This window comes from Piliocolobus tephrosceles, chromosome 10 (assembly GCF_002776525.5).
Source record: "Piliocolobus tephrosceles isolate RC106 chromosome 10, ASM277652v3, whole genome shotgun sequence".
NCBI classification, from domain to species: domain Eukaryota; kingdom Metazoa; phylum Chordata; class Mammalia; order Primates; family Cercopithecidae; genus Piliocolobus; species Piliocolobus tephrosceles.
The window spans coordinates 82,767,263-82,775,037 of NC_045443.1; positions in this window are offsets into that span (position 1 = coordinate 82,767,263).

The following is a 7,775-nucleotide window of genomic DNA, read 5'->3' on the forward strand; positions in this document are numbered from 1 at the left end:
AATAATTTCACTGGTGGTCAAATATGCAAATAAAGTGCTAAATGAAATGCCTAGCAGTACAGCCCCATTTATGGCCCAAAATCTCAAAAATGATTAAATGTGATATTTTATAGCACATAGTAAATGCTGAAAGAGGATTTTTTTTGTTTCCGTAATTCTCTTTATATAAGCATATTATCATTAATCTGGGAAATGTACTGCAAGATGGTGAACAATGCTTCAAGACAGAAACTAGCTAATTCTTCAGTTTTACTGAATAAAATAGTAAAGAGCTGAAAGAAGCCCTTTTAGTACCTTTTTATTCTTAGAATTGCATACCACTATGTGTTTTCCATGTCCAAGGGGCAAATCCATTATTTCACTTGAAAATTTCATCATGACTCTATTTTATAGTATACTTTTGATTTTTTTTAAAAAAGAAACATTATGTACTGACGTTTTTTCATGTGTCTTCACGTAGTGTATATTTGCAATATTTATTTTACCTGTTTACGTTGAGGTATATTTTAAAGGCTTAAGAGAATAATCCAGAACAATTGTTAGCATTGTCAAAACATGACAGCTTTTCAGTAGGAGGCAAAAGGAGCCCCCTATGAGCTATTTACATAGAAAACAGGGGAGGATGCCTGTCTGGATATAATTTAGAGTTTCCATGAACTGAGATGGAAAATAATTAAATCTTTATTTTCACTAATATCTAGAATAAAACTTAGCATTTTCTTTCATTTAATATATAGACAATATATCTCAGTAGTATTAGCAATACCTGTGAATTTGTCACCAATAGAAAGAGTAGATAATTTCATGTAGGGTTGTTGTAGATTCCTTGAAATAACTATAATTAAAATTCATAATTTGATTAAGGCAATTTTCAAACATGACTTCAACATTGACATAGTTTTTAGCTCTGTTTCTGGCTCTTGCTGATCTATCATAAAGATGCACAGATATCATTACATCGTAGAGTTAGTTTTGTACTATTTGGATGCCTGTATTTGAACACACTTTGTTTTGCTCCTAAGCCTATGCATTTTCTTTTACTTCAAATCATTTTCTAAGTAAGAATTCACAAACCTTACTGAATTGCCAAAAGGGTTCGTAGGACATTCTCTTTTGCCATTATTTTCACTCTGAATACGTTGACTATTTTTAGGATTTTCATTCTTAACATTTAGTCCTCTTCCTACTTCACTAAAAAATATTTCTAAGGTGTTTCTATGAATATTTTTTCCTGACTTTTGTTTTTAATTTGAACCAGAAAACATATCCACAAGGGTAACTCCTTTAAAAAGTTGCATAAAGCTTTAAATTAACAGAGCACTTTCATATTTATTTTCTCATTTGACTTTCACAATTTTGTGACAGTAGGTATAATTATCATCTCCCTTTCACATTGTGAGGTGACTTAGGGACAGAGAGTATAAGGATCTCCTGTTAAAAGCCTCTCCTGATGCCTCCTTATTCTGCAGACTTTTTTTTAAGCGATGAAGAAAAAAATAATTTAAATATGCATTTTAAAAGTATTTTATTGTATTCTGTGAAGTACTTAAATGAAATTATTTTAAAATAGGCTTTAATTTTTCTTTCTGTTAAGTCAATGTTAGACTTCTTTCTCTTCATTTTTGAATTTTTAAATCCAGTTTTGCTCAATATACCAAACATTTACTGACAACCCACTTTGAGCCAAGACCTTAGAGAAACTAACATGCTGGTTGGGGAGACCAGAGAGAGTCAAACAAATAATTACAGTATGACATGAAAGTGTCTCAAGCAAAATACTATTGGAAAACAGGTAAGAGATTAATTAATTTAATATTTTATAGGTCATGGAAGACTACAGAGAAGAGATGACATTTGAAACAGACCTTGAAAGATGAATGAATTATAGAAATGACATTTTATCTCTTTTGTATTTTAAATAGAACCCAAATAAGTTTAGAAAAGCTATGTTCATGCTAGTTAAAATGTTTGTAATCCTTTATTATTTGTGTCATTCCATAACTTTTCTCTAATTTTAAATATTCCATTTTGTTTTTATTATTACGTTTATTAACCGGACCAAAGTTCTCAAGCTCAACAAAAAATGATTTTTTTATTCAATAATGTTTTTCAAGTTTTCTGTAATACTATTAATTTAAACAAAATGTGCTGAGCTCATATTTTAATGTGCTATGCTAGCCATGGAGGTTATGAATAAATCCAAGCCACGGACTTCGTTTTCAAAGAATATTCACTTTAGTTGGATGGGTGACATTTACTGAAACTTTCATAATATTAAAAAATAGCATGTGTATATATATATATATAGTATAACAAAAAGTGGAAAAATTATAAGTGTACTTCAAAATGCACATCTGCAGAAAGCTGATAGTAAAGTTCCATAAGAAGAAGGTTTCACCCTGGTATACCCCTTGATCTCTGACCAAAAAAAAAGAGAGAGAAAATTCTGAGGTCATTAGAGGAAAAATACTCCCTACTCCATGAATGGGAGAAGAAAAAGAGGCAGCCGGGTATTGCTTTTGTGTCTTTAATTTAACTCTTTGTCTGCCTCAGCAGGCCAAAGTCTGTCTCACTTTATACAAAACTGTTTTCTAAATTGTATAAACTGAGTTTTAATGGAGGAACAGCTATCTCTTATCTAAACCCCTCTATTCCCAGCTGTGAAATTGATTGATGTTTTTAAAGTTCTAAGGAGCTACCCTTGTGGATATGTTTTCTAGTCCAAAGGAAAAAAATAAGTCAGGAAAAAGGGAATCATAGAAATACCTTAGAAATATTTTTTAATGACCTAGGAAGAGAACTAAACATTAAGAAAAGAAACCCTAAAAATATTCAACATATTCAGAGTGAAAATAATGGCAAAAGAGAATTTGCTAGGCTCATGTAGTTACATGACTCAGATTAGCATTTGTAGCTGTGTGAAGATTTCACAGATTTAAAATTCTTCATGTCATGTTTCCATTGGCTTTGGCTAAAGTCACTATTTGGCAGAACAGAATCAAGATTCTGATGCCAGATATGTCACTGATGATCCGTTCCATCTCACCTCGCAGTTCTCAGAGTTCAAATCAATTCAGCAAATATTTATTGAGTGCTTATGGCTGCTGACTTTTCTAAGTCAGAGAAAAGTAATGAGATGTTAGTAAAATGTGACATGTCTCTGGTTAGACAGCCACAGATATAGAAAACCATTATCATCATTGCTATTTTAAACCATAAGTTTAATTTGATTGCGTTAATAACAGCATTAGTGTACATTGCTTCAAATTACCATAATTTCCACACCGGATTCTTATTTTTAACTACAGAAATCACTGGATATGAACTGAAGTCTCCAAGGCTTGACTTATAGGTAAAAGAACACCATCCCTCATCTAGCATCAGTTATGTATATTTCTAATAGCTCAGTTGAGGGACAGCATTAAGCCATTGTATAAACTAATTGGGTTAATTCTGCTCTGGAATTTAGGCAAATAATGTAACTGAGATAAACAAAGGGTCACTTATGCATCTACTTGTACACATTTATCTACACTTCTTATTTATACTACTAAATGCTTAAAACAACACTAGGCTATAAATTTGCCTTTTCTTTCTGATTCTCTTGGCAGGGTTTCTTACATGCTTAACTTTTAAAGAGTGGAGATCGGCCTCCTCTCAAATAAATAAGAGAGCAGTGGAAGGAAAAACTGCAGCTACAAAGTAGTTCTAACCCATTAAACGCAGATGGCCCACAGGGGGTTTAATCATCAGGAGCGAACACACATCACGCTGAAATATAGAGCTGTTTTCTATCACTTGTTACCATTTGAATGTCTGTCTCAAGAAAGTGAATTCCATATATCTTCCTGGCCATCAGTTGCCCTTTGAATACTCCTCTCTCTGATGTAGCTAGATTTCTCTTCAGAACTTACTGAGATGAATGAGCTCTTGCCACACGTAGAAGTGAAAGAAAACATTTCTTTCTTTGCCACAACAGATGAGATTCGTCATTAGGAGAATGGATTTGACCTTGTAAAGTGGACCAAAGCAATTAACAAACAAATCCCTTTGGGGCAGATTGAGTTTATTCTAGTCCTTTAACAGAAGCTTTTTTTTTTTTTTTTTTTTTAAAGTACTCCACAGCAATCTTGTATATTTATGGAATCTGACCACAAAAAATCAAAAATGTGGAATAAAAAAATCATCTTCTATTAAACCTTTCTATGTAAGAGAATTTAAAGACACTTAAAAATCACATAGGTTTATCCTCAGATACCATATCAACAAGTCAAATTAGTCAAGAAGCCATGAAAGAAAATGGATGAAACCAATTTGATAACATCATATAAAAGAAAAACTAGAGATCAGTATTAAGATCTATTGCAAAATGAGGAAAAACCCAATTTTAGGACAATTTACAGTAGCTAAGGGAAATATTAATTGTACTTGCCATCACATACTCATTGTATGAGCTTCTTTAATATATTTATCTCTTACTCATGATGTCCCTTCTATAGTGTCTTTCCCAGGCTTTTTATCTATGCCTTGTTCTTTTAAAATTTATTTTCCTCTTTTCTGGAGCCTATACCTAGCTAAAGTCCATTCTTCAAGTTTAAAATCTTATGTGACATTCATGGAAAGAACAGCTACCAATTCGTTGGACAGCACAGTAAGTAAGCAGCTTTCTTACTTTCCCTAGAGTATGTATTTAGCTAATGCTATTAAAGTGAATGACACAATCTTGAGTAAACCCAGCTGATAAACCCCATGGAAGCTACTCCTCTACCATGGGCCTGCAACACTTTAGCCTTGCTCTTTTATTTGTCTTTCTGAGTTTGTAAACCATTCAGCAGTTTGGACACTTAGATGCAAATTGAAAGTTATTATTTTAACCCCTAAATAATCTAGTCAGTTCAAAGCATTAATAAAAAGGCATTTCTTCTTTTGAAATTTTGTGTACGTATTAATTTTTTTTGTTTTGCAAAGTCTGTTTTTTCAAAATCCAAAAATAGGTCAAAGGAAATATATCAGACTAGCAAAAGATCTGAGGTCTCAATATGTTTTTAAACATTTGGATGCTTAAAAAATTTTATTATTAATGAGGAAAATATTAAATCCACGTATTTTTAATTTTTAATTTTTTTTTTACCAGTAGATGGCACTGCACGGATATAAGAGATATTTACATTTAATGTGATTTAGGGGACAAGAGAAGCATCAGCAATGCTAGCTGGTGTGAAATTCCCTCCAATACAGTTAGCTCTTAAAGTATTGTATCTGGGAGTCCCAAAAGTTGTATAAGGGAAGAACACAAATTCATTAACACCAATATTATTGATCAAACACTTTGACAGTGCTCACTGTGTGACAGATGAGTAGGTTCTCTTATTCGCCTATTCAGGTAAGAAAACTGAAGCTCAGAGAAGTTAAGATTTCTGGATGTCAAACTTCTAGTGAGATACAGGACAGAGATTGAGCTAGGCAATTGAGCCGGTCTGTGCTCACTGCTTTGTCCCCTCTTACCTCACTAACATGAATCACTCATCCATCTATTCAGTGATTTCTAAGGCGCTAACTTGAAGATATAAGGTATTAAAACAAACACGCAGTCCAATTCGAAAGTCACAGAAGTACTAGGAGCATAGGAGTAATCTTGAGGAAAGCAAAGGGGTCCTTAAGAGGAAGGGAACATGTGGGTCTCCCTTCTAAAGAGCAGAGCTATTTATCTGATCACCTACTTGTGCTCACAGGCACACCAGATATTAGAAGGCTGAAAATGAAACATAAAATCCCAACCTACCCCTGCTTTTGTACAACATATACATATAATTAATAGACCATATTTTCAAGAACAGTCTCAGGTTTACAGAACAATTGAGCAGAAAGCACAGAGAGTTTTTTTTACCCCTTTCTGTTATTAATATTTGTATTAGTGCTCTACATTTTTACAATTGATATGACTTTATGAATACATTATTATTCAAGTCTACAGCTGGCAACAGGGTTCATTCTTGGTGCTGTACTTTCTATGAGTTTTGACAAATATATAATGATATGTATCCACCATTACGGTAGCATTCAGAATAGATTTACTGGCCTAAGGATCCCCTTTGTTCCACCTATCCATCCCTTCTTTCTTCCAAACCTCTGAAAACCAGTTATCTTTTTATTGTCTCTAAAGTTTTGCCTATTCCAGAATATCATACAGTTGTAATCACAAGGTATATAGTCTTTCTAGATTTGTTTCTTTCACTTCATTTCATCTGAGTTTTCTCCAAATATTTTCATGACTTGGCTCATTTTTCATCACTGAAGAACATCATATGGATGAATGTAACACAGCTTGTTTATCCATTCATATTGAAGGACATCTTGGTTGCTGTAAGGGTTGGCAATTATGAATAAAGCTATTATAAGCAATCATGTGCAGATTATTGTGTAGACATAAGATTTCAACTTATTTGGGTAAATTACAGGGAGTATGATTTCTGGATCATATGGTAAGAGTTTACTTACTTTTATAAGAAATTGCCAAAGTATCTTCCAAAATGGTTCAACAATTTGGTAATTCCCCCAGCAATGAATGAGAGTTCCTCTTGCTCCACATCCTCTCTAACATTTACTGTTGTCCGTGTTTTGGATTTCACTTGTTATAAAAGATGCACACTGGTATTTCATTGCTTTAATTTGCAATTCACTGATAACATGATATTGAACATCTTTTTATACACTTGTTTTGTATCTCTATATCTTCTTTGGTGAGGTGCCCAGACCTTTTACCCATTTTTAAATTTTGTTGTTTTTGTTGTCTTGTTGGGTTTTAAGAGTTCTTTGATATTTTAAATACAAATTCTTTGTCAGATACAGGTTTTGCATTTTTCCATGTTCTATGGCTTTTAATTCTTTCTCTTGACAAAGTTTCTCACAGAGCAGAAGTTTTTAATTTTAATGAAGTCCAACTTACTAATTTTTCCTTTTATGGATTGGGCTTTTGGTATTGTATCTAAAAAGTTGTTACCAAACATAAGGTCACCTAGATTTTCTCCTATGTTATGTCTTAGGAGTTTTACAGTTTTATGATTTACACTTAAGTCTTTGATACATTTTGAGCTAATTTTTGTGAAAAGTATAAGGCCTATGTCTAGATTCCCTTTTTTTCTTTTGTATGTGGATGTCCAGTTGTTGAAAAACAGTATTTTATTGAAAAAAAGTATCCTTTCTCCCTTGAATCACCTTAGCTCCTTTGTCAAAGACGAGTTGACTATATTTGTGTGAGTCCATTCTTCAACTACTTCTGCTTTTCATTTCTCTCTTATTTCCTCTATTATTTCCTCTGTAATACAAACTTGAGTGATATTTATTTTATTCCTGTCTCTTCTCACCCATAGGCAATCAGCTATCAAATCTTATGGTAAGTGTTTTTAATGTATTATTTATTTTATTACTACAACAATCCTATGTATTATTAGGCCCATATTAAGTGAGAAGCAGCTCAGAGAGGGAATCTGCTTACCTAGAATAAAACAACTGTATTCTTCACTTCTTTGGGAAATTACCACACACATCTCATAAGTGGCAGAACAGTTTGACTTCAGGATCTGAACTTCCAAGCACTACTGTAATTTCTAAATCTATTTTAAGTCGTTAATTCCCTTCACCTGTATTGCCATCATATTAATTCAAGCCACTATCATACCACAGTAAATTTACTAACAATACTCAGTATCTTCCTTCCTTCCTTCCTTCCTTCCTTCCTTCCTTCCTTCCTTCCTTCCTTCCTTCCTTCCTTCCTT